Below are 25,806 nucleotides of genomic sequence, written 5' to 3'. Positions count from 1 at the left end.
AGACCTGCACGTGTGGGATCTGAGGGTGCCAAACCCCAAATAGTGACTCTGCATCTGATTTTTCAGCTTACTCATTCAGCGGGTGTTCACTGAGGTGAGCAGTCCTCCAGGAACGGGGAATGTGGCAGTGAGCAAGACAGACAAGCTTCTCCCCTCCTCGGGCTGTCCTTCAAGTGGGGGGTTCAGACAGTAAACAAGATGGTAGTAAGTGCTAAGCAGAAGAAATTAAGCAGGGAAGGGGGATATGAAGGATTAGGTTGGTAGCAGGTGTTGTGTTGAGGTTTTAGGCAGGAGGGCCAGAGATAGCCTCCCTAGGAGGTGACTCGAGTACAGGCCTGAAGGAGCTGAGGCAGTGTCAGCAGTGGGGGTGTCAAGGCAGAGGGAGCAGCCAGTGCAAAGGCCCTGAGACATGGGCCTGGTAAGATTGAGGAGCTCACAAGGAGGCCCGTGTGGCCAGAGCAGGAGATGAGGGCAGAGAAGTGACAGGCTTGCTGATCTTGTAGGATCTGGTACAAGTGTGTCTTCTCTCTGAGATGGGGAGATATTGCAGGGTTGATTGATTTATTAAATTTCATTAAATTTTGAAAAGTGGCCACATGTGCATGAAACCGAAGGCGCAAAAGTAAGACAGTCACCTCCCTTGCTCAGAGGCCACCACCATTCCCGTTTCTTGCTGGTGACCAACTTCTTGACATCGCATTATTGGAGTGAGTTCCCTGGCTTGTATTAGGTTGAGCCATATGAAATTACCTTTTTGCCGTCCAGGAATGTGTGAATATTGGCAATTTTATGAGGTTCGGTGTAATAGCTTCCTTTGCACAGCCTGAGAAATCTGACCAGGGCTTTCCTGCTGCCGGGGTTAGTGGTCGGAGGCCAAGACTCCCCTCCCCCTTTCTGTATCCCACACTGCTCTTTCAGTGACCGGCCCAACAGTGTCAGCAGTGCCGGCGAATGCAGAACCCCGGCCCCACCCACAGCCCCCTACCCAGTCTTGCTGTTAAGCCTGATTAGAGGCTGCCTCTTCCTGCTGGGATCTTACCTGGGGGTGGCGTTTGTCATTCTTTGGCTTTCTGCATCTTGGTGCCACCAGTTTTGAAATCACAGATAACTCCCAGAGGGAAGGGCAGCCCTGGACTCTTGCCAGATGTTTGGCATGACTCACATGGTGGGGGTGCTCTCTGGGGCCGGGCAGAGCTGGTGGGCATTCTGGATCAGTAACTGGGCAGAGTAGCTGGCAGAGTGTCCGTGGGATATCTGCTGGGGCTGCGGAGGTTCAGGCTGCGGGAGGAGGTCTGAGGAGTGATGGAGAAAGGCCTCAGCCCCTCCTGTGTGTCGCATCCCTGCACTGACCGGGACAGTCTCACGTCTCTAGAAGCCCCAGGGCCCTGGGCTGGGTTCTGGGTGTAGTAACATAAAGGTAAAGGAGTTCTGGATCCAGCTTTGGAGGAGCTCCGTTAGGAAGTTGTGTCAGTTGGTATGCCTTTGGTTGCAAACAATAGTAATAGCAACAAAAGCAGCACCGAATAGGTAATTTATATAATGTCTACCCTGTGCTAGGCACTGTGCTAGGTAGGCACATCCCACAGAGTGACTCATCCAGACCTCCCAACAATCCTGTAAGAGAAGTATTCATTTTATTCCTCTTTTGCAGATGAGGCAGCTAAATTTAAATAACTTGCCCAAGGTCACACAGCTAGAGAATGGTAGTGACAAGATTTGGACCCAAGGACTCTTGACTCCAGAGGCCTTGCTCTGAAATGACTTGTGTGCTTCTGTAGTGGTTCTCAAACCTTAGCAGACAGCAGAATCCCCTGGAATGCTTGTTAAATTACAGATTGCCAGGCCCCACCAAGAGTTTCTGATTCAGTAGGTCTGGCTTGAGAATCTGCATTTTTAACAAGTAGTCAGGTGCTACTGGGTGCTCCTCGGCCTGAGAGGACATCTGGAGTACCACTGATCTATTGCAGTAGGAAACCCAGATGAAATTGGCCTGAAGTCAGATTTATGATCTCACGCAACAAAGAAGCCCATGGTTGGCGCCACCTTAATTGATTGACTAAGCACTTCCACAGTGCCTGTAAGCAAGCCCTCTGTTGTGTCACTCTGCCATCCTTGGTTTGTCTCCTGTGTCCTCAGACTCTCCTCGTGGCCACAAGATGACTGCCACAGCTCCAGCTGTCATATCCCGACAAGGCTGCATCTAGTAGTAGAAAGAGGGCATCTATTTATCACTCAATGTTTATCTCTAACAAGTGAGGAAACTTTTCCTAGATACTCTGCCTCTCAGATTCCCCTCATATCTCATTGGCCAGCATTGTGGCACGTGACCACACCTGGGCAAATCACAAGTAAGAGCCGATCATGATGTAGTCTCAGGGCTGAGGCTGGAACTGTCCTTACCTGAAGCACATGACTGCTGGGAAGACAGTGGCTACAGGAATAAAATTGGAGTACTGTTTTTTGTTTTTATGTGTTTTTTTTTGTTTTTTGTTTTTTGTTTTTTTTGAGTACTGTTTAGGAAAGGACTTGGAGAAAGGGATGGAATTGGTAGGCAAACACCTGGGTCTGCTGCAGAAGTTAGTAAAACAAAGTGGAAGCATTGCACTCATACATTTTCATGTCATTGTACTGACCCGCTTTGTTTTGTAGTTACCTGAATCAGGACATCACTTTTGTTCTCTACTAATGTCCACCTTCGAGAAGATGTACGCAGAGTCCCTGTACTGTAGGAGCTGTCGGTCTTATCGGGAAACCCAATATTTTGTTTGAAAATAGAGGCAAACCCAAGCTGAGTGATGAGGCAGCAGTCTGAGGGGCAATGTGCATGTGTTTGAGAGCATTTTCTCTGCTCAGAAACACTTGGCTCTCCCTCCTCTCTCTGCTCTTGACCAGTTGCTGTTCAAAGTGCTCCTCGCAGAGGCTCAGTTTCCCCTCCTGAGGACTGGCTCGAAAGGTGGTTGTATGGATGAAAGGAGAGGATGCAGGTCAGGTGCTTACCCCCGTTGCCGGCATGTGGTTGCTTACAAATATGATCTCTGCTATTAACACATGAAATTTATTAATTGAATAATTAAATTACTATTTAATGATCCCGCCCCCTCCTTCTAACAGCCTGTGAAAGTGACCATTCATTTTGCAGACTGAAGTTTCCTGTGGATGCCGATTAGTCCCACATATGGACAGACACAGTGTAAAGTTACTGCCCTGCCAGACTACAGAGGGACTGAGGAATGGAGCGTGGGCTTGAGCTGAGGTGGGGCTGGTAGTGATACTGACCTCCTAGGTAGTTGGGTGGATGCCGTGCATTAAAGTATGTAAAGCACTTAGAACACTGCAGTCCTGGCCCCCAGTGAGCACTTAATACACACCGTATAGGTGGTCCTTGGACAGGTCAGGGGTAGGTCAGGGGTTAGGGGCACTGACCCCCCGCACAGTTGAAAATCTGAGTATAACTTTTGACACCCCCAAAACTTAACTACTAATAGCCTACCATTGACCTGAAGCATTACTGAGAACATACACGTATTTTGTGTGTTGTATGTATTTTATATGGTATTCTTACAGTGAAGTAAAAAAAGAGAAGAAAAGAAATGTTATTGAAAAAGTCATGAGAAAGAGAAAATACATTTATAGTACTGTACCATAAGAACTACATAAATGGAGCTGCACAGTTCAAACCCATGTTCAAGGGTCAGTGGTATTTTTTTGTGGGTGAAAAGGGCAGCAAGAATCTTTATTTTTCTTCCCTTCAGCTGCCCATAGTTACCCCCTATTTTAAGGTATAAGCGGAATCTGATTGAATCTGAGGGCAGAATGTCATGACTATAGCTGATAGTTGTTGAGCATTTTTTGTAGGTTAGGCTAAGTGTTCCCCCATACAGACCTCACCAACTCTCACACACATCCCATTTTACAGATGTGGCAACTGGGACCCAGTTGGGGCGGGGGGGCAGTCTCTCATCTTGAAAGGGGATCTGGGTGTAGTGGTTAAGAACTGGAAACCCAGAGTCGCTGTGCTGGGATTACCTCTCTGCCCCACCACTTTCTTGCTATGTGATCTCCACGCTGTGACTTCTCTATTTCTGAACTTTCTCACTTGTGAAGTAGCAATGATAATAGTACATCCTAGGAGGGTAGCTGTGTGGGCTAGGGGAAATAACTCCTAGGAAGTGCTTAGAAGGGTGCCTTGTGCAGAGTGAGTACCCAGGCTCTGGTGGTTGTTAATATCAGGCAAAGCCATTCCGGGCTGTGCTTCCAAAGCTGGCCAGAGGGGCCCAGAGGCGGTGCTTAATCATTAAGCTACATTGCCTCTGCCTCTGCCTGAGTGAGCAGACCGGGAGTCCGCACCGGGAACGGAGCCCACCTTTGGATTGTGAGGTTGTGAATGAAGCGGGCAGGTGCCAGCCCAGGGCAGGGGAGGCTGTGGGCACGGATCCAGCCCTGGCTCAGTCAGTGAACAGGTGGCCCGTTCCTGGATCAGCAGTAACAGGCGAGCCGTCTTTGTTACCTTGGAGCTTTCTCTTAAGCCCATTCAGGCTCCTCAGACCACGTGTCTGGTGAGTAAGGAGTCCTTTTTTTTTCCCTCCCCCAAAGGGACTGCTGGCGAAACAGTCCTCTTTGGGAGCACGCCTGTTTGCGCGGAGCTCCTCGTGGGGGAACTCCAGTGGCTGGCGTGTTCCCGCGGCTATTGAATAAGTCGCTGTTAGGAGCTGGCACGGCAGGTTCCCGTTTCCGCATTCCAGACACCCACAGTAGGCCGAGCGGGGGAGGCACCGGCCGGGGGCAGCCTGCAGAGCTCGGGCAGGTGGCCTTGCCGGGTCCCGGCCAGTCACCTGCCAGCTCTGTGATCAGGGCTGCGCTCAGGACGTCTCTTGGGTGAGTGATGTTTAGTAAGTTTGGTAGTAACTTGTAGAGGAGAGAAAGGTAATGATGTGTTTCTTCTTTTCGGGAATTAGACTGGTGGCTTTTTTGTTTTCTTTTCCTCCCTTCCTCTGGCGTGAAGTGTTTACCTGTCTGCTCCTAACTGTGAAGAACGGTGGGCGGAGTGTCGAGGGAGTGAGAAGAAAATGGAGGATATTTTCTCTCCGGAGAAGGAACCAATTGGTGGATGTTGAGCTCCTGTGGGATGCAAACTTCTGTGCCAGGGGCTGTGGGACATCCCGGCCTGGTACAGGGGAGCTGTGTGATCTCAGGCAGGTTCCTTTCCCTCTCTGGGCCTCAGTTTCCCCGTCTGATGAAGGGGGAAGTAGGAGCAGTACCCACTCATCTTTCCAGTGAATCGTTATGTAAAGTGCTCACAGCCTGGGCAGGGAGTCGTCCTCAGTGTCAGCTAGCCCTGTGCCCCTGCCCCCCAAATTCCCTGGCCTTATCTTTGACTTCTTAACTGCTGCTGGCCGCACTCCAGCTGCTCAGGCCTCCTTCTGTTCCTCCCTCAGGGCCTTTGCCCTGGCTGTTCCCTTGGCCTGGAACACTTCCCCCAGTATCCCCAAGACTCCCCACCCCCTTCCAGGTCTCTGCTCAGATGTCACCCTCTCCGTGGGGCCTCTGTCCCTATTAAATAGCACTTTCTCCACCACTCTTAGTCCTTCACTGTGCTTTATTTTTCTTCATGGCATTTATTACTACTTGACATACTTGTTTATTATCTGCCCCTCCCCCCCCCACCTGTAGGTTCCATAAAAGGGCAGGGACTTCGGTCTCTATTCTTGTAGAGCAGTTCCTGGCATGTGGTAGGTGTGGGATAAATTATTTTATGAATAAATTTATGATATCAGGTGCAACATTGTCCGAGGATGGATGACTGTCCCCATTTGGGGTTTGAGTTAGAATGCCCCCAGACCTGCAGCTGTGGGGGAGGTGGCATTCCCACACCCTCGCTTTGATTCTCATCAAGCCTGTCTGAGGCATCAGGGCCTCTGGCTTCCTGTCCCTCATCCCCTGCAGTCTGGAGAATCCGGGGCCTGCCAGTGGCTCATCCGGGCAGCCTGGATTCGTGTGGCTGGGATCAGACAGCCTTGGCCCTGGTGAGAGTTGAGGCTGCGTGCAGGTTAAATCGGGTGGGGAAAGCTTTGTCCAAGACACTGCCCGCACGTGCACACACCTGCGTGTATCTGGAGAGCCCACTTAATCGCCAGGTCCTGCTCAGTGTTCCTGCAGTAAGGTCAGGGAATGCCTTGGAAATCAGAATTAACTGGCCAGGCATGGTTTATTGGTCTTCCCTGCTTTAACAGGCAATAATTCTCGTTCGGGGGCTGAACGCGTTGTGATTAAATGGCGAACTCGGAGAGTGTGTCGTGGCTGATCCCACCTCGTCAGTGCTCTGGCTCCTGGTGTCTGGCAGTTGGTTCTGTAAAAGTGTCCTGGGCGGGGCTTCCCCAGGCTCTGCGGAGCGAGGTCAGTGGCCCTCTCAGATTTCTCCGGAAGGCATGAGACACCGAGGCACCGGGGTGCTGATGGACTGCCGGCTGCATCCTACACTGCCACACCTTTGGGCCTGAATGTGCCAGGTGTCCAAGGAACTGCTCCTCCAGCAGTTAACTGTGCCCTTTGAGCCCCAGGGGCAGTGGTGCAGTTTCAGTGCCCTTCCTGAAAGACCGTGGCTCTTCATGCTCAAGTCCCAGCACTGCCCGCACTCTGGGCACAGTGCTTGCCTTCTCCGGGCCTCTGTTTCCTGATCTGGAAAATGGGAATAATTAATAATTCCCACATTAGATGAGAAGTTCAGGTGAGATCAGGTGACCTAGTCAAGCACTGTATCTGGTGCATAGAGAGCACTCGCTACTTGGGGGTGATGATCATGAATTAACTCCAAGCTCCTCTTCAATTTTTTTCTGTCCCTAGTTTGTGGACTCCTCTCTGCCCCACCCCCATGTCAGCATCCTCCCACAGTCCTTCACCCATAGTAACAATCAAGTACTTATGTGCGTATCTTTCTACCTTTCCTCCCATGGTTATATAATCCTGTGGAGAGAAATAGTATCCTACAAGGGATAATATTACCCTCATTTTCTTGCATTTTGCTTTTTTAAAAATATTTTATTTTTGAGAGGGGGGAGAGGGAGAGAGGGAGGGAGAGAATGCGAGGGAGGGGCAGAGACACACACATACACACACACACACACACACACACACACACACACACACACACACAGAATCCAAAGCAGGCTCCAGGGTCTTAGCTGTCAGCACAGAGCCCAGTGTGGGGCAGGAGCCCACGAACTGTAAGATCATGACCTGAGCCAAAGTTGGATGCTTAACCAACTGAGCCACCCAGGTGCCCTGCATTTTGTTTTTCTAACATGGCAAAACCATATAGATATGCCTCCAGATTCTCAGGTAGCACTCAGATTTGTTCTTTTTGATAGCAAAAGATGTGTGTAACACATGGTGGTGTGGGTGTACCATAATTAATTTGGCTAGACCATCACTGATGTGCATTCCCTTTGTTTCTGTTTTTTTTTCAAATTATTATTTTTATTGATAGCCTTCTTTAATTAGTTTGCAGGTGTCCAACCTGCTTAGCCACCTTGTTAACTTAAACTCTAAGCCTTTGAAAATGAATATGAAGTAGTATTAGTATAATGATACCTTTTGCCCAGATAGAAGATGTGTTTTCTGAGGGTTCTCACCAGGTGCAGCACAGTGTTGAACTTTCTACTTTAAATGCTTTTTAATTATAAAAGTAAGTAATAGATTCATCACCCTTAATATGGGTTAGTTGTGTTTAATGAGTACTCGTTAACAAAATAACAGAAGGTTCATATTTTTTTTTCCATTTTAAGGATCTTTGTTATCAATATGCAAGAGATTTTGTTGGGATCTTTGATCGATGGGCACATTTCCTTTTTAGGTGGCACTTTAATTATGGGATATATTTGGCTTTGTGAAACTTGTACAGTGGTGTGCCCAGATAGGGGTTTATTCTAGTTTTCTATTGCTACATAACAAGGCACCCTAAAACTTAAATGCCTTAAAATGACAGACTCTGCTTTACTGAGGCTCATGCGGACGGCTCTTCTCCTGGGCTTAACCGGAGTTTCTTACGCTGCAGCAGACAAAGGGTAGATGGAGCTGGAGCACTCAAGATATCTCGGCCACATTGTGCCTTGGAGATGGCTGGGCCCCTCTCTCTGTAGTCTCAGGATCTCTTCTTCCGTGTGGCCTCACCAGCCAGTAGCTGGACTTACAACATGGCAGCTCAGGGCTTCTGATGAGCCTTCGTAAGGCATAGTCCAGAACTGGCCCAGCTCACTTTCAGCCTCATTCTGTTGGCTCAAGTGAGTCACAGGTCAGCCCAGATTCAGTGTGGGAGGGACAGTGGAAGACTTGAGTACCGAGAGATGTGCCCACTGGGGGTCATCTTCAGAGACTACGACAGCCTTCGTTTTCTCACGTAAGGAGAGGTGCAGAGGTTAGCAGGGAAAGGTGGTGCTGCAGCTTACCATCTCTCCAGTGTCCCAGGCTCTTCTTTATCTGCACTGCTGCTGCCCTTAGCCTCGTAGCGAGAAGAAGGCTGTTCCACCTCCAGCCCCACATCCTTGTCACAGGCAGGAAGAAGCAAAACTCTTAAGGAAGGGAGACAGTACCTCTATTGTAGGACACCAAAGCCTTCCCTGAAATCTTTAGCTGACTTCTGCTTGTGTCACTTTGGCTAGAGAACTCCATGACGTGACCACCCCTAGCTACGGGGGAGTCATGGAAATGCAGTTTTTAAATTTGGACTTAACCACCACCCTAAATGAAGGGTCAGTATTGAAGAAGGGAGAATGGACATGAGAGTAGGCATCTAGAAGGGGTCTGTTCAGACAGCTAGAGAAGTGGTGAGGTGGCATCTTGTATTCGTTTATCATCTGTTCAGTAAGTACTTGGGATGAGCAGTGCACCAGGCTTCTTTCAGAGGCTGCAAGTATGAGGGAAGGAAGCACAGCTGGGGGTTAAACTGACCAGGATCATTTGTAGGCCTTCACTAGATCATTGCTCAGCTCATGGCTGTCCTCCATGTGCATGTTAGAAGTTAGACTAGTGAGAATCATAATAACCAGTCTCATTAAGGGCCTCCCTTGTGTAGAGGAGCTGTGAACCAACCCATTCAGTCTTCACAGTGGCCCCATGAAGTAGGCACTGTGATCACCCTTCCTTTTCTGATACAGAAACAGAGGCACAGAGAAGTTAAATAACCTACCTGCCTACTTAACCGCAGCCAGGAAGTAGTGCAGTCGACGCGTGATCTCTGGTGGTCTGGCTCTGGAGTCCGTGAACCACTGCGCTATATTGTGTGAGTTCGTTATAGGAAACATTTCTTGTTGAAATGAATATTTAAGTGATGGCAGAACAAAACATGAAGCAGAAACCACCTACTACTTCATCCCCTCCGCCCCTACCTCCTGCCTCATTGGTCCCATATGTCAGTAACTTGGTGTACATGCTCTCTCACCTCTTTCTAAATATATTCCATTTTTTTAAAGATGGCCTTTGGACACGCAAAATCAGATTAATTGGAATCCTTGGTGCATGAAACACTGGTGTTTTTGGCTCATGCAAAATTGTCTGTTATAATTAACAGTAGGTTATTAGGACATTTTAATGTCCAAGGAATTTAATGCCCAGGAATTAGGACATTTTAATAACACATGAACCTGTGTGGTACTTCCTATTCCATACCCTGCCTCCTGTCCCAGAGGTGACCACCATCTTGAGTTTTTTATTTATCATTCTTTGTCTTAAAGAGAACTATTTTTGAACTTTATGCAAATGATACTGTACTGTATATAGTTTGGTGGGACTTGCATTTTTCCCATAGTGTTGTGAATCTAAGAGTGAGCCAGACTATTTTTGTATAGCTGTAGTTCATTCTGGTTTTTTTTTGCTGCTATATAATATTCCACTGGCTGAATGTACCACATTTTTATGTTAGTCATTTGCATGCCAATGAACATTTCATTAGTTTCTAGATTTTTTGCGATTCATGGGCTACTGTGAATGTTGTTACACATGTTTCCTAGCATGTATTGACATGAATTTCTTTTGGGTGTTATTAGGCACGAGATTGGCGGGTCGTAGGATGTGAGCATCTTTGACTTCGCCAAATACTGTCAGACTGGTCTCTGAACGTTGCCACCAAGGGCTTGGTTTGGTAAAACTTTTTTATTTTTTGCCAGATATGAAATGAAATCTCATTGTGGTTTTGATTATACTCCTCTGAAGACTGATAAGGCAGAATATCTTTTATCTTTCTTCTTCTGGATAAAACTTGCTCATCACTTTGCGGCATTTTAGTATTGATTTGTAGGTGTTCTTTTTTTTTTTTTTTTTTTTTTTCCCCAGAGAGAGAGCTTGCATGAGCAGGGGAGGGACAGAGGGAGGGAGAGAGAGAGAGAGAATGAGAGAGAGAATCTTAAGCAGGTTCCATGCCCAGTGCAGAGCCCAACACAGGGGGGCTCGATCTCACAACCCTGAGATCATGAACTGAGCAGAAATCATGAGTTGAACGCTGAACTGACTAAGCCACCCTGGTGCCCCTGTAGGTGTTCCTTATATACGCTCGACCCTTAAACAGTGTGGGAGTTAAGGGCACATACCTACCCACATAGCTGAAAATCTGAATATAACTTTTGACTCCCTAGAAGCTTAACTACTAATTGTACTGTTGACCAGAAGCCTTACTGATAGTGTCAACAATTAACATGTATTTTGTATGTTATACATATTATGTACTCTATCCTTAAAGTAAACTGGAGAAAAGAAAATGTTATTGAGAAAATCATAAGGAAGAGAAAATACATCTATAATACTGTATGAACTATGTAAATGGACCTGCATAATTCAGACCTGTATTGTTTAAGAGTCAGCTGTGCTCTGGTTACTAATCCTGAGGCAGCAGCCTATTTAACCTAATTGAAAATGTGGTTCTCATGTCATTATTTCCTTGGTTGTTCCCACCCGTTTACCCTCTCCCCAGCTCCATGATAGCTCTTTGTGTATCTGCAAGCTCACAGTGATTCTTCTTTGGAATAGTTCTCAATTTATGGACGTTTTTATACATTTGTATAGATATAGGACTTGTTCCACTCACTCTGGATGGTCTTTTGATCCCAAGTGTATCAGGATTAGGTTCAATTGCATATAATAGAAAACCATATATAAAACAGAATACAATGGCCTAAGCAAGATAGAAGTTTCTTTCTCTATTACATAAAGGAGCCCAGTGATATAAGCAGGCCAGGGCTACATTCTTATTGTGGACGCAGGCTCCTTCTTCCTCTTGGATCTATCATCCTTGTCCTGCCACCTCATGATTCAATATGGCTGCTCAAGCTCCAGCCATTGCATCCCAGCCAGCAGGAAGGAAGGAATGAAGATGGGCACCCCTGTCTTTTTAAAAAGACTTAATGGAGGGGCGCCTGGACGTCAGTTAAGTGTCTGACTCTTGATTTCGGCTCAGGTTATCATCTCACAGTTTGTGAGTTCAAGCCCCGCATAAGGCTCTGCACTGACAGTGCGGAGCCTGCTTAGGATTCTGTCTCCCTCTCTTTCTGCCCCTCCTCCCACTTGCTCTCTCTGTCTCTCTCTCAAAAATAAATAAACTTAAAAAAAAAAGACCTAATGGAAGTTGCACACGATAATTCTACTTATATAGACTCTTGCTCAGAACTTAGGGTACAATACATAGTTGCAAGGAGTCTGGGAAATGTAGTCTTTATTTCACATGCCCCTGTCCTTAGCTAAACATCAGAATCTGGGGGCACCTGGCGTGGCTCAGCCAGTGGAACATGGCACTCTTGATCTCAGGGTTGTGAGTTCAAGCCCCACGTTGGATGTAGACATTACTTAAAAATAAAATCTTTAAAGATCAGATTCTGCTAAGTTAAAAGGGGAGACTAAACATTGGATTAGGCAGCCAGAGGCTTTACTAGTTCTGAAGTGTTCCTTAAAAATGGCTCTTTTTTTTTTTTTTTTTTAGTTTTTTAACGTTTATTTTTGAGAGAGCACAAGTGGGGGAGGGGCAGAGAGAGCGGGAGACAGAATCTGAAGCAGGCTCCAGGCTCCAAACTGTCAGCACAGACCCGGACGCAGGGCTTCAACCCACGAACTGCAAGATCATGACCTGAGTTGAAATTGGTGCTTAACCAACTGATCCACCCAGGTGCCCCTCCCTAAAAATGGCTCTTAAAGGAGCTGCCAGGCACTAGGATGGTACCTGAAGGTCATGTCGCTTTGGTTCTTTGATTTATTACACAAATATTAATCGAGCACCTGGTTTGTACAGATGCTGTTTTGGGAGCTGGGACGACTGTAGTGAACAAAACAAATGAAATTTCCACCCTCATGGAGCTTACGTTATAAAAGGGAAGACAGATAGTAAAGAAAGACATATATAGTAAGTCCAAAAGAGATAATCGGTGTGAAAAAAAATGAAGGTGGGTACATGGAATGAGAATAAGTAGCATGTGATGCTATTTAATTAAATCTCCCCCCAATTTTTTTTAATGTTTATTTATTTTTGAGAGACAGGGCAAGCGGGAGAGGGGCAGAGAGAGGGAGTCACAGAATCTGAAGCGGGCTCCAGGCTCTGAGCTGTCAGCACAGAGCTCGATGTGGGGCTCGAACCTATGAAGCATGAGATCATGACCTGAGCTGAAATCAAGAGTTGGATACTCAACTGAGCCACCCAGGTGCCCCTTTTCAAAACATGTTTTAAGGTTATTTAAGTAATCTCTACACATGCTCCTCCTACTGAGCCAGCCAAGTGCCCCTATTAAATTTTGAAGACTTTTGGTGCTTTTTGAGAGAGTGGGGTTAGGGAAGGCTTCTTTCAGAAGATGACATTGGAACAGAGGTGAAGAGAGGGAGTCGCAGAGCCATGTGGGTATCTGGGGGAAGAGCATTTGGGTGAAATAAGGGCCAGTGAGAGGTTCTGAGGTGAGAAGGTGCCTGGCATGCTTGAGGAACTTCAGAGTGCCTGCAGGGCTGGAGAGTGGTGAGTGAGGGAGAGATGGGGCGGTGGCCGGGGGGTGGGGGGCGGGAATGAGAGGGGTGATGGGGGCCGATTGTGTGGGGCCTTGGGGCCACAGTAAGGACTTTGGCTTTACCCAGACTGACACGGAGCTGCAGGAGGAAGATGTCATCTGATCATTAGCCCTTGGCGGTGAAAGTAATCACGAGCTGCTTTCTCAGCCACCCTCTCGGTTTAATCACCTCTAGACACTATTTGAGAAAAGTCAATAATAGCTTCAGCTCTTCTTAGCTCATGACCACTCTGGGTTTATTTGTATAGGCTGCTGCCCACCCCCACGGGATTATTTTATAGTTAAATAGTTCAGTTTTTATCTATGAAAGATAAGATTTTTAAGGACACAGTGACAATATCATGGTCATGATTAAGGTAACTAACAATAATTGCTTGACATCATCTAGCATCCAGTACATTTCAGATCCTCTCATAAAAGTCTTAGAATTGATTTGTTCCAATCAAGGTCCACTGTGGGATTTGGTTCACATGCTTGTTAAGTGTCACTTAATCTGTGGGTCCCCCCACCATCCCCATTTTTCCCCCCTTTTTTCTTGGATAGTTTATTTGTTGAGAAAAGCCACGTAATTTGCCCTGTAGATCTCCCACAGCCTGTGTCTGGGGTTGTATTTCTGTGGTGGTGGCTAACAAGTTCTTCTGTCCCTGTGCTTCCTGCAAATGGGTGGTTGGGTTTGGAGACTGGATCAGATTCAGGTGTGAGATGTGCACACACACGCATATTGGTGTGTGTTCTGGGTAGGGATGGCAGGGCATTCTCCTGGCTGTTGTGTGTTCTATCCTCAGCAGATGGGTAAAGCCTGTGTTCTCTTTCAGTGACGTCCTGTAGTTAATGGCTGTAAATAACCATTTCTGACAGCTGTGATTTTACTTAGGGTTTGCAGAAATTGTGACACTTGTAATTCTGTCCTCCTCTTCGCTTATTAGCTGGAGTATTCCTTTAGAGAGCAACCTTTCTCATCTATTATTTAGTTACCCTGAGGGTACTGACTCTTTTGAACTTTTGTTTACATTAGAAATGAGTATTGAACGACTGGGCTGGTGGCTTCTGATCTGCGGATTTTTCCTTCGGTGATCCAAATCCTCTTTGTTTTTGCATCCATTCATTCGATGTGTACGGGCCTCTACTGGCACACCTCATCTTGGATTTGGGAATAAACAGATGAACCGCCACAGTCATCTTACTGTTCAGGCGCAGCTGCTTCGGGCCTTACCTTTGACCAGGTGGGGCCCTGTGTTCGTATGTGTCACCCACCGTAACCAGGGACAGATGACTCTAGGCCGTTGTTGACATTTCCATTTTTTGTTCTCTTTCCCTGGCCATGAATTTTTCAAACCTACAGCCTCTAGAGAGTTCTTGTTCCATGCCAGGGGATTAAGCCTTTATGCTTGGGGCAAGAGGTTTTTGAGCATTTGGATTTCTTCTGATCTGAAACTCTCTTCCTAGACAAAAGAACAAAAACTGGCTCTGCTCCACTGAGAGGCTCTCCTTCTAGTAGCCTGGCCAGGGGCGCGCTCTGACCCCAGGCACTGTTGTCTGGGTCATAAATTCTTTAGAGCACTAGCACGCATGAAATCATTTGGATGCCTTGGGATCAGTTACGCATTATATTGCACACTACCTAAGGGCTTTCTTTTCTTCTGGAGATTACAACACATTTACTCCCTGGGTGGGGGGGGGGGGAAGGGCAGAGATTTGATGTAGAATGATGTAGAATTCATTAATTCATTCAGTCACTGACTTGTGCCTTTGGCAAATATTCATTGAGCATCACATGTGTTCCCAGTGCTCGGGTCAGAACCTGAGAAGGCCTATCCTCCTGGGGTTTTGGTTCACATTGAAGGACACAGAAGAGAAAGTAGTAAACAAATTAATAAGGTGTTTCAAGTGGGGTCGAATCATGCTGTGAAGTGATGAAGCAGACTGATGAGAGAGCCACCTGGAAGGCGGAGAGGGCTGTGGGAGGCTGGGGGAGAGGTTTGTCGGGTAGTGATAGCAGCTGAGACCGTAATGGTACGAAGGTGCCAGCCTCTCGAAAGATCTGCGGGAAGAGGTCCTGGCAGAAGGAACAGCAAATGCATAAGTGCTGAGGCAGGAAGGAGTTTGGTGGGTGGAGGAACAACAGAACAGTGGTGTGGCTGGAGCCTTGTAGAGAAGGAGGTGGAAGGGTGGGCAGGGGTGGGAGCTGGGGAGAGGGTTTGGTGTTTATTCTGAGTGTCCTTGCTGTCATTGCCTCTGAAGGAGTGGCAATGGAACAAGGAGGGAGGCAACCTTCCCTGGAGGGAGGAGAGGTGCCTGGCCTGCAGAGTGGCATTGGTGCTTGACAGAAGTGCATGGCCTGACAAGTTGCTAAGGGATTGGTCAGAGCATGGGGAGGGGAGTAGATTTTCCAGGGTTTCAGGCTTTGGGCTGCAGGTTTGGATGGATGGCAGTAATGACGGTCCCCGGCCCCCTTTAACTTGGGCTGGGGTGTCCTACTCACACACGTCTCCTGTAACCCTCTTTACGGTAGACTCTTACTCCCCATTTCGCAGATGAAGAAACTGAGGCCCAGAGAAGCGAAGCCCTTGATCCTTGTCCCTCAGCTACTTGGGTCTGGTTTGGAACCTCGGTGGCCTGACCCACAGTCTGACCTTACTCCCCTTTCTCTCACTCCAGCCACAGCTGTTAATTCATGATGTTGACACAGCCTGTGCCCAGGAGGAGCTAATGTCCTACATTTATGAAACCAGGAAGGGATCAAGTCCACATCGGTGGCCCTTCCACCATCCCCACTAACCTAGATCCTGTCGTGCCTTTTATTACAGTATTTATTACAGGGCAGAAAACAGGGACTTTCTGGGTGCCGACACATACGTAACTTGACACTTGGGCCAGATAAGGTGTATATAGGCCCGGGACTTGGAGCTCCTGAGCCTGCTTAACTGATTGGGCTGAAAGCCTCCTTGCCCATCAAACTCTTCTTATCTCCTCCTCCAGCGATCCACATGTAAAGGGAGCTCACCCCCCACGGGGTGTGTGTCCTGTGTGATACCTCAGCCAGCCACATGGCTTTCCTTGGCATCTTCTGGGAGACAGGTGTGAGCCCACCCTCCATCTGCATGTGGAGCAGGTGAAAGGAGGTGCTGACTTTGGTCCTTGCATGCTCCTCTTGGAGATGCTGATCATCTCCTACTCCTTCTTGCATTTAGGTCGCTTGGCAGAAATTTCATATTGATCTTTTTTTTTTTTTTTTTTTTTTTATTGATTTAAAACTTACATCAGCCAAATGCCGATTGTAAACATTTCAAGCAGGGGAGCAGTATGTAAAGCAAAGCATGGCATTTCCTTGTTCCTCTCATGTCCCTGGCACCTGGCCCTCCCCCAAGTGTCTCTCGCCTGCCCAGAGTGACATTAAATGCGCTCTTCTTGCTGTGCGTGCAGTAGATCGTGTTTAAGAGCCTGGGCTCTGGGGCCACGGTTCTTCGGTTCAAACCCCAGCTTTGTCATGTACTGATTTGGGCCTTTACTTAATCATTCTGTGCCACAGTTTCCTCATGTGTGAAATGGTGGTGATGGTCCTAACGTCTTGGCTTGTAAGGATTCATCGTGCTAATATAGGTAAAAAAGTTGAGAGTGGCACCTGGCATGTGATAAGCACTCACATGTTAGCTCTTTTTATTACACATACGTATGCCTATAGTTGTTTGTTATACAAACATACTCTCTAGGTATGTTGTTCTACAGACGGCACTTTCCTTTAACAGTCTGCCTTGGAAAGCCTACTGTGGCAGTGGGTCAAGGTCAGCCACGCTCTTTTTGATGACTTCATAGTGTTCCATCCTGTCAGTGCCCTGTTACTGGACATACTGCTCACTTCCACCTTCCATATTGTAACTCTGAACATCTCACACACAAAAACCTTTGTTTTCTCCTTAGATTTTTATTAGACAAAGTTCTGGAGTTGCAATTACTGATACAAAGTGTATAAATACGTTTAAAGACTTGCGATATTTGTCGCTGACTTGTCTGTTTATTAACCATAGGTATTTCCTTGTTTGTTGCCTGTTTTTCTAGGGGGTAGTTTTTATTTCTTATTGATTTGTAAGGTATCTTTATATTACTGAAGGTAGGAATCATTTGTTACAGGTCGCAGATTTACATCCCCAGTGAGTTGTTTACCTTTTAATTTTATAATGTTACTAAATATCACACTCAGGTTTTTTTTTTTGTTAATGTTGTTGTTTGCTTTTATGCTTTGGCCTTTAATTTAAGATGAGATAAATACTGTATTTTCTTCCTACTTTATAGTTTCTTTCTTTCTTTTTCTTTTTTCTTTTTTTTTTAAGATTTTAAGTAATCTCTACACTCACCATGGGGCTTAAATTCAAAACCCTAAGATCAAAAATCACATGTATAGGGGCGCTTAGGTGGCTCAGTTGCTTAGGCGTCCAAATCTTGATTTCGGTTCAGGTCATGATCTCAGGGTCATGAGATCAAGCCCCATGTCTGGCTCTGTGGTTGAGCGTGGAGCTTGCTTAGGATTCTCTCTCTCTCTCTCTCTCTCTCTCTCTCTCTCTCTCTCTCTCTCTCCCCCCCCTCCCTCCCTCTCTCTCTCTCTCTCCCCCTCCCTCCCTCTCTCTCTCTCTCTCTCTCTCCCCCTCCCCCTCCCTCCCTCTCTCTCTCTCTCTCCCCCTCCCCCTCCCTCCCTCTCTCTCTCTCTCTCTCTCTCCCCCTCTCTCCCCCCCTCCCCACTTCTCCCCCACTGCACTCTCTCTCTCTCAAAAAAGAAGAAGACAAAGAATCACGTGTATAGCTTCATTGTTCACATCCAACATCTGGAATTTTTTTTTTTTTTTCTGGTGTTAGGTGGGATAAAGATCTTAAACCTACACCCTGCCAATAGTTAATCAATTATCTCTTGCAGTATTGATTGAATCATCTGTCCTTTCCCACTGACTTGAAAAGCTTAGTACAAGCGTGGTCCTGGTCTGAGTGTTTTTATTGTTCACCTTCAGCCCCTGCCATAACTCAGTGAAGCAGGTTGGTAATACCCACTTCACAGCGATGAAACTGAAGCACAGAGGTGTGACCTTGCTTACTGTCTAGCAACTTGGATGAGGCAGAGTCTGGTTTGGAATAGAGTGGATTTAGTCAATAACTGGCTGCCTTATTGCTAATGTATTTTCAGCGGCTTTTCCTGCAGTTCCTTGGCAAACTTTCCTTTTGTCCATGAGTGATTGTCGTCTTGATGGCCCCTCTGCTGCAGCTGACTGATGGCAGTGTTAGGCCTGCCCCCTGCCTCACTGCCCAGCCGGGGCTTCCACGATGATGATAAATGCCAGTGGAGGTCACAGGCAGGTGTGGGTGCCTCAGATGTTTTATCCTGCAGGACCGCCCTTGATGGGGGCCCAGTTAGGCAGGGCCCAGAATTTTTCTGAGTTCCTAAGAAGTCCACGGTGGCCAGTGTGTGGCCATGTCAGTGAAGGACTCATCTGTCCCCCATGGCTGGGCCCAACCAGGGAAAAAGCCGACGTCAAGGGTGACAACTTGAGTACATGCAGCAGTGGACAACATTCTGGGACCTTGATTGAGATGAAGAAAAAAAGAAAGAAAAGAAAAAGACAGAGGTCTACCAGTGGGGCTGTGGGGAGCTCAGCAAAAAGATCTGGAGCTCTGTTGCTGGATCAGTAGAACTGGTTGCCCACCTGTGTGTCGTGAGGCCTGACATCAGACTGCTAAGCTTTGCAGCTTTGCCTTTTCTTGGCTGGGTGTCCTTGGGCAAGTAACTTAACCACTCTGTGATTAAGATGAACCTCAGCTTCCTCTTCTGGAGTAATAATGGCTCCTACCCTAGGTTCTTGTGAGGAATAAATGATCCCTGCAAAGTGCTTGGAACTGTGGTTGGCACATAGTAACCACTCAAACAAAGGTTAGTCATTGTTTCTTTCCTTGTCCCCTTTTCTGTGTTCCTGAGGGCGGGGATAAAGGTTCCAGGAGATGTACAAAAGTGTGTGCAGGCAGATATCATCACTTAGGTATTTCCTGAACACCTACGAGATGGCACACAAATGCTAGGGCCACAGCGGGGCCCAGGATAGACACAGTCCCCACACTTCTGGCCCTGACATTCTCGAGGGGAACTGGACTCTAAACAAACATAAATAATGTGATGTTAGGTAGGGAGATGTGCTGTGAAGAAAACCGACCAGGGGGAAGGCTGGAGAGTGGCACAAGCTACTATTTTAGCAGAGGTGATCAGGGCAGACCTCTGAAGAGATGACTTTAATCAAGACCTGGATATGAGGAGCCAGCCATGGAAACATCTGGGAAAGAACATTCCAGACAGCATAGTAAACACAAAGGCCCTGAGGCAGGAGCTTACAGAGTGCATTCTAAGAAGTACAAGGAGGCCCTGTGGCCAGAGGGCTATGAGGGAAGGGAAGGTGAGAATGGCAGAAGATGAGCTTAGAGAGGGAGCCAGGTAGGAAGTTCTTGGCCTGGGTTCTTTGGGTTGAAAATACAGGAGCCCATGTCCGATCCATCCAAGCCTAGAATTCTGAGATGCATCCTGGAGCTTGGGACAGGCATTGTCTGCTGGTGTTGTGATCAGCAGACCTGGGGCCCAGCCAGTCTCCCCTCTCCATTTCCCACCTCTGCCTCTACATTCTATTTGGTTCCTTCCCTTTCTAGGCTTCTCCAGGCATCAGGGTGTCCCCAGGCTCCTTCCTTAATGGGGTGTCCAGGTCCCAGCCACAGTTGAAGACTTGACTGGCTGTTTCCATCCTGGAACAGGGGTCTGATCCAGCTTTGGTGTGTTGGCTATCTCTCCTCCAGTGAGCTCTGGCAAGGCAATAAGCATGACACACACACTTCTCATAAAATGAAGACTTTCTTTGCCCACCTGGCCTGGGGCATCATTCCTGTTCTTACATATGAAGCATTATCACCTTGTGGTGAAGAACCGGGGCCAGAAGGCCTGGATTCAAAGTTCAGCTGCTTGCTAGCTGTGTGACCTTGGTTTATCACTTCACCTCTCTGGGTGTCAGTTTCCTCACCTGTAAAATGTGGATGGTAAATGTTTCTACCTCAAGGGGCCATTCAGAGCATTAAATAAGTTTACGTAAAGAATTTAGTTTGGGGCACCCGGTTGGCTGTTGATTGAGCGTCTGACTCTTGATTTCGGCTTGGATCATTTCACAGCTTTGTGGGTTCAAGCCCCGCATGGGGCTCTGTGCTGACAGTGTGGAACCTGCTGGGGATTCTCTCTCTCTCTCTCTCTCTCTCTCTCTCTCTCTATCTCTCCCTCTCTCCCTCCCTCCCTCCCTCCCCCCCCACTCTCTTTTTCAAAATAAATAAACTTCAAAAAAAATTAAAAAAGAAAGTAGTTTGAGCCATAATAAGCACTCAAGAAATATTATTTATCATCGTCCTTATTTTTCCTCCATGAGTTGGATAGTGCTCTGTAGTTCAAGCTAGGACTTGGGAACAGAGTCTGGAATTGATCCCAGCTCCACCCCAACTAGCTCTGTGATCTCGGCCAAGTGAGTAGCTTCTCTCTGCCTCGTAGGGAGAATCACAAGCTGACAGGACTTGTTCACTGCATGGATGTGTGTTGTCTAAGGTTTGGGGTTCTCGTGAAAATGCCAGCGATCCCAGGTGTCTGGGCGCAGTGCAGCCCTGGCTGCAGGTCTCACCCCATGAGTGTGAACTGATGGCAGGGGTGATGTTTGGACCTGCCTCACCTCCTTCACAATGGCTCGTGCAGGGCCCTTCTCTATGTGGCATGGCAGCACAATGCTCCCTGTAAGCACGTCCTTCACCTCTTAGGCTGAGCTCTGTAAGAGCAAACCCAGGTCTGACCCACCCAGCCCCAGGCCCCCAGCAGGCTGTGCTGAGTGGAAGCACAGAAACACCTTCATCAGGTTTCTTGTCTTGTCAAAGACATCTGAAAAACAGCTCAAGAAGTGTCGTGTTTGTGTCTGATCATACCTGTTCCCTGGACAGTGGCACTCTGAAACCTGGCTGGGAATTGGCATCACCTAGGGACTCTTCCCAACAGTTGGGATTCTCTGGCTTTATTCCTGGAGCATCTGTTGGGGCAGGTGTAGTGGATATCATCTGCTGGTTTGGCCCAACAACCATTCATGATTGTTTTGTGGTTTTCCTTTTGAGGATTTGCTCCCCCACCATCCAGTTCATTCATTCACTGAGCCCAGCTGTATGTATGATACTACTTTCTCGGGAGGGGGAGGGGGATGGGGGTGGCAATGAATCAAAAGCCCTGCCCTTGAAAATGAAATGGGGGTAACTAACTATCTTAGAAGTTATAAATTATAAGTTATGCAATAGATAACTGTACATTAGCTAGCAGGATTATAGCACCAGCACTTTCTAATTTCAGTAATTACACTGTAATTGAGAGAATATCATTGTTCTTAGTAGACACCCACTGATTTCTGTAGGGGTTAAAAACAAGAACAAATTCAGGGAAAAAGGGAGGCAAACCACTATTAGCTGAACAATCATAAAAATGGCTAAGATATTTATCTTTTTTCAGTTTGGGGGTATTGTCATAAAGGCAGCCCTAACGAAATGCTCTGTTGTACGGAATAGGTTTCTGCTCAACAAATCAGTACTTACATTCACAATTTGAGTTTAAAGATTCTGGGGCACCTGGGTGGCTCAGTCGGTTATGCATCTGACTTCGGCTCAGGTCATGATCTCACAGCTCATGAGTTCGAGACCCGCGTTGGGCTCTGTGCTGACAGCTCAGAGCCTGGAGTCTTCTTCCGATTCTTTGTCTCCTTCTCTCTCTGTCCCTCCCCTTCTCATGCTCGCTCTCTCTCTCTCTCTCTCTCACAAAAATAAGTAAACATTAAAAACTAAATAAAGATTCTGAAAACTTTAGTGTGTAGAATGTTTATAGATTGTTTTCATTTTTTTCTTTATATTTGTATTTTTCAATTTCTGGAGAGAACTTTTAGAAACAGGAGTATAAAAACAACTTAAAAAGCGCCTCCCCCACCTTCTTCCGCCTTGCGGAGCATTCTGGTCCATGTGGTTTGGATGTGGAACGGGAGCAGTCCTGGGCCATTCAGACTGTTCTCTTCCTCTCTGCCCCAGTGACTGGCTCAGGAAAGGGCTCATGAGTCACATCAGTCTGCTCAGAATTTATACATGTCTTTGGCGAGAGCTGCCAGGAAAGAGGTGCTTTCTTTCTACTGGGGTGCTGAGTTGTGGAGCATAAGCCTAATGTTGCTGGGAGCCATCCTTGCCCAAAGGGTCAGATGGAAAGAACACTGGAAGTGATTGGTTCTTGATAAATTCTTTGGGTAACTGGAAATTGGAATGACCCCTGAACTTTTCAGTAATGTGAAGCAGAAAATTGCTTTTTATTTTCTTCTTGAGCCAGTTTGAGTTGGGTCTCTGCCACTTGCAACCAAGAGTCCTTTAAGTGATTTGGTAATTCTTGTGGGCTCTAGAATCTGTACTTTAAAATTCTCCATAAATGGTTTGTATGATTCAGATGTTTGTGAACCACTTTGCTAGACTTTTCTCTGTGGTGGTCCTGAGACTTAAGGGAGCAACAGACTTGGCCTGGGGAATGTGTTAAAAATATAGAGGCTCTGTTCCACGCTGCTGGTGGTTCTGATCTGGGGCTTGGGAATATCTGAGTTCTGAGCAACGTCTTGGGTGACTAGACGTACCTCAGAGTTTGAGAACCACTCTGATACAGTGCAGGGATCATGCTCAGCCTAGGGCCTTACCCACAGAGGGGACCCAGGGTCTTTCTCAAATGAATGAAAGTAGTATGAGTTAAATCTCTGGACAACAGTCCTTTCCTGCCTGTTACCCGGTCTTGCACACTATATCGTGCTTTAAGGGAATTTGGTTAGATATGGGACCTTTATTAGCATAATGGTTTTTACCTGTGTGTAGTAGCCCCTCTGCTAACTTAGAAAAAGCTGGATATAGTGCATGCTGAAATGTTGCTTCAGATTCAGAACAAAGTCATCTCTTGAAGAAGGGTTTTGCTAATAGTGGAAACTATTTAAGAGGGTAATTACTGACTCAATCCCGAGTAATTTATGGTGAATACTTCCCTCACGTACGTGTGTGTGTGTGTGTGTGTGTGCCCATACTTACTTGGAGGTGAAGGAAGGGCCACAGCCCTTTTACTTGGGTGAAAGGGAATCTTTTGAGTTGACCCATTGGGCCAGAAAATCCCTTTTCAAATACTGTCTTGTAGCAGCTTTGCTTTTGAGGCCCCCGAGAGCTGAGAGGAAGAGGGTGTAGAGCTTGACTGACTGTCCTGTTTGGCTCTAACCCCAGGCACGTGTGACTTTGCCATTGTCTGGAGTCTTTCCCCCCCCAGGATTTGTACCCCATGCTGAGTTCCTGTAGCTCAGCCACCAGGAATTAGGGCTGGGCTGGCCAGGATTATTCCAATTTGAACTGAGCATCTTCAAATATTTTTGTGTTCCCTCAAAAGAATTTTGATAAACTATATCTCCTTGTGCATTATATATATATATTTTTTTATTTTTTTTATTTTTTTTTTTATTTTTTATTTTTGGGACAGAGAGAGACAGAGCATGAACGGGGGAGGGTCAGAGAGAGAGGGAGACACAGAATCGGAAACAGGCTCCAGGCTCTGAGCCATCAGCCCAGAGCCTGACGCGGGGCTCGAACTCACGGACCGCGAGATCGTGACCTGGCTGAAGTCGGACGCTTAACCGACTGCGCCACCCAGGCGCCCCTCCTTGTGCATTATAAAGCTAACATCTAAAATAGTTGTAACTGTAAAATATTATTTGTGGGAGAAATAATGTAGTACATATTTTGTAAGGTGAGATAAGATGGAGATTGACTGTAATTGAAATATTTTATAATATGGTTAGATAAAGTAGGTTTTTCACTACCTTATTGTGTAAAGCACACAGAATCTGAAAGAAAAATCACATACATTTTCCCCTGGGAATTTTTTTCTAGGGGAATCAAAATTTTGATGGTCCTGCAAAACATTCCCTTTAAACGAACCAGGGCCACTAACCTATATATACTGCTTTGAGTATTCTGAATTTAGGGAATCCCAGCACAGGCCAGAATATCCTGTTTTTAAAGCCAAGATTCATATTTAACAGAAAGATGTGTAAGTCAGTGAAGGACAGGCAAGCCTGGGGGTTTAAGGAGCTTTCTTATTCATTAAAGACTACTTCCTCCAAACCAGTATTTTCATGTTTTGTGTTGTTTGGTGTCCTAGAGGCTTACACACGCCCTAAGCAGTGCTCCTTAGGATGAGGTGGGCAGGTGTAGTGTAGGGGGATGGACAACCGAGAAGGCAGGCTGGTTTGCAGTCAGATCAGTTTTGGGAAGGAGAACTTGGGGCCATTGAGGATCTGAACATTGCTTCCCTTAAAAAACATTTGTGCCCTTGGGTCCATTAAAAGTCTGCATTAAACCCCTGGGGATAAACACATTCAAGCTTGAACAATGTCACCCCAAAGAATCTGGCTGTTTCTGATCTCATGGGAGGAAGTCCAAAGGTAGATGGGTTATAGATGGTTGATTGGTTCACTACCATCACCATCATCTCAGACCCAGTTTATCTCATTTCCTTGGTTCTGGAGACTTCTTCCTGTGTGCAACCCTAGCCTGATCCCCTGCACTCTGGCAGTGTTGGGCATCCTCAGCAGACAAGACAGTGTCTAAAGGAGTAAGAAGCTGGGCACCTGTCTCCAGAAACCCTGGAAACTCACTCCTTTTATCCTATTGGCCCAGTGGAGATAGGCCAGCCTATCTCCTAGACATAAGTAACAAACTAATATGTTAAGATGTAAAATGCTAAAAAAAAAAAAAAATCACTCCTTGAATACTAAACAGTTAATATGCTGGCTAAAAAACAGCTTTCACAGCCTTCACCCCGCCATTCCCCTCTGGTCAACAGCATCTCAAACTTGCATCTCTGTTGACCTCAGCCAACCTTTTCATGTCCACACATGGTTCTGACCTTCTATTGATTGTATTTAAAATGTAGTCTTGAGACTTCCTACTCATCATTTGTTAAAAATGTTACCTTGAGAGCATACAATTTTCCCATATAAAAATTAGATGAAAACACGTAATTATGTACATTCCATGAAGTTTGAATATTAAAAACCAAAAAGATATTTTACTGGGGAAAAAATGTCAACCTGGAAGACATTCTTTGCAGCACCCGTCATAAGCCCTCAATAAATATTGCTGTTGAGTGAATTAAGTGGTGAGTGAAATAGGAGGAAGTACAGGACAGTGGTTGAAGTGACAACTTTTTTTTTTTAATTTTTTTTTTTTAACGTTTATTTATTTTTGAGACAGACAGAGCATGAACGGGGGAGGGGCAGAGAGAGAGGGAGACACAGAATCGGAAGCAGGCTCCAGGCTCCGAGCCATCAGCCCAGAGCCCGACGCGGGGCTCGAACTCACGGACCGTGAGATCGTGACCTGAGCTGAAGTCGGACGCTTAGCCAACTGAGCCACCCAGGCGCCCCAGAAGTGACAACTTTTAAGAGCCCTGGAATCAGACCTAAATTCTAATCCTGCCTCTGCTACCTTTCCACTGTGTGTCCTTGATCATATCATTTAATTTATCTGAGCCTCAGTTAATTTCCTAGTAAAAAGAGGATTAACTCAAAGGGTATTGAATTGGTAAGGATGGCTTAGGTTCTGCTGCTGTAACAAATAACCCTCATATCTCAGTGGCTTAAAAGACTTCTCATTGAGTCTCATTAATACCACATATTCTTCATGGTTTGGTGGT

The 25,806-nt window shown here is 46.5% G+C and overlaps 1 protein-coding gene across 7 annotated transcripts in view; it reads left to right on the top strand.

Annotated features, from left to right (window-relative positions):
* SIPA1L3 (signal induced proliferation associated 1 like 3) overlaps nt 1-25,806 on the top strand; it is a 238,350-nt gene that overhangs the window by 10,150 nt on the left and 202,394 nt on the right. The window contains exon 1 of one of the 7 annotated variants that reach the window (XM_042969311.1): nt 4,344-4,556. The exons of 5 other annotated variants lie outside the window; for them this stretch is intronic. The gene's annotated coding sequence lies outside the window, so the exon portion shown is untranslated. Of the gene's footprint in view, nt 1-4,343; nt 4,557-4,699; nt 4,876-25,806 lie in introns of those variants that run through there. One more of the 7 variants, XM_042969310.1, reaches the window with a different exon arrangement.

The sequence above is a fragment of the Panthera tigris genome, chromosome E2, assembly GCF_018350195.1.
Source record: "Panthera tigris isolate Pti1 chromosome E2, P.tigris_Pti1_mat1.1, whole genome shotgun sequence".
Lineage (NCBI taxonomy): Eukaryota > Metazoa > Chordata > Mammalia > Carnivora > Felidae > Panthera > Panthera tigris.
The sequence above is the reverse complement of the archived record's forward strand: the minus strand, read 5'-3'. Positions and strand labels throughout refer to the sequence as shown.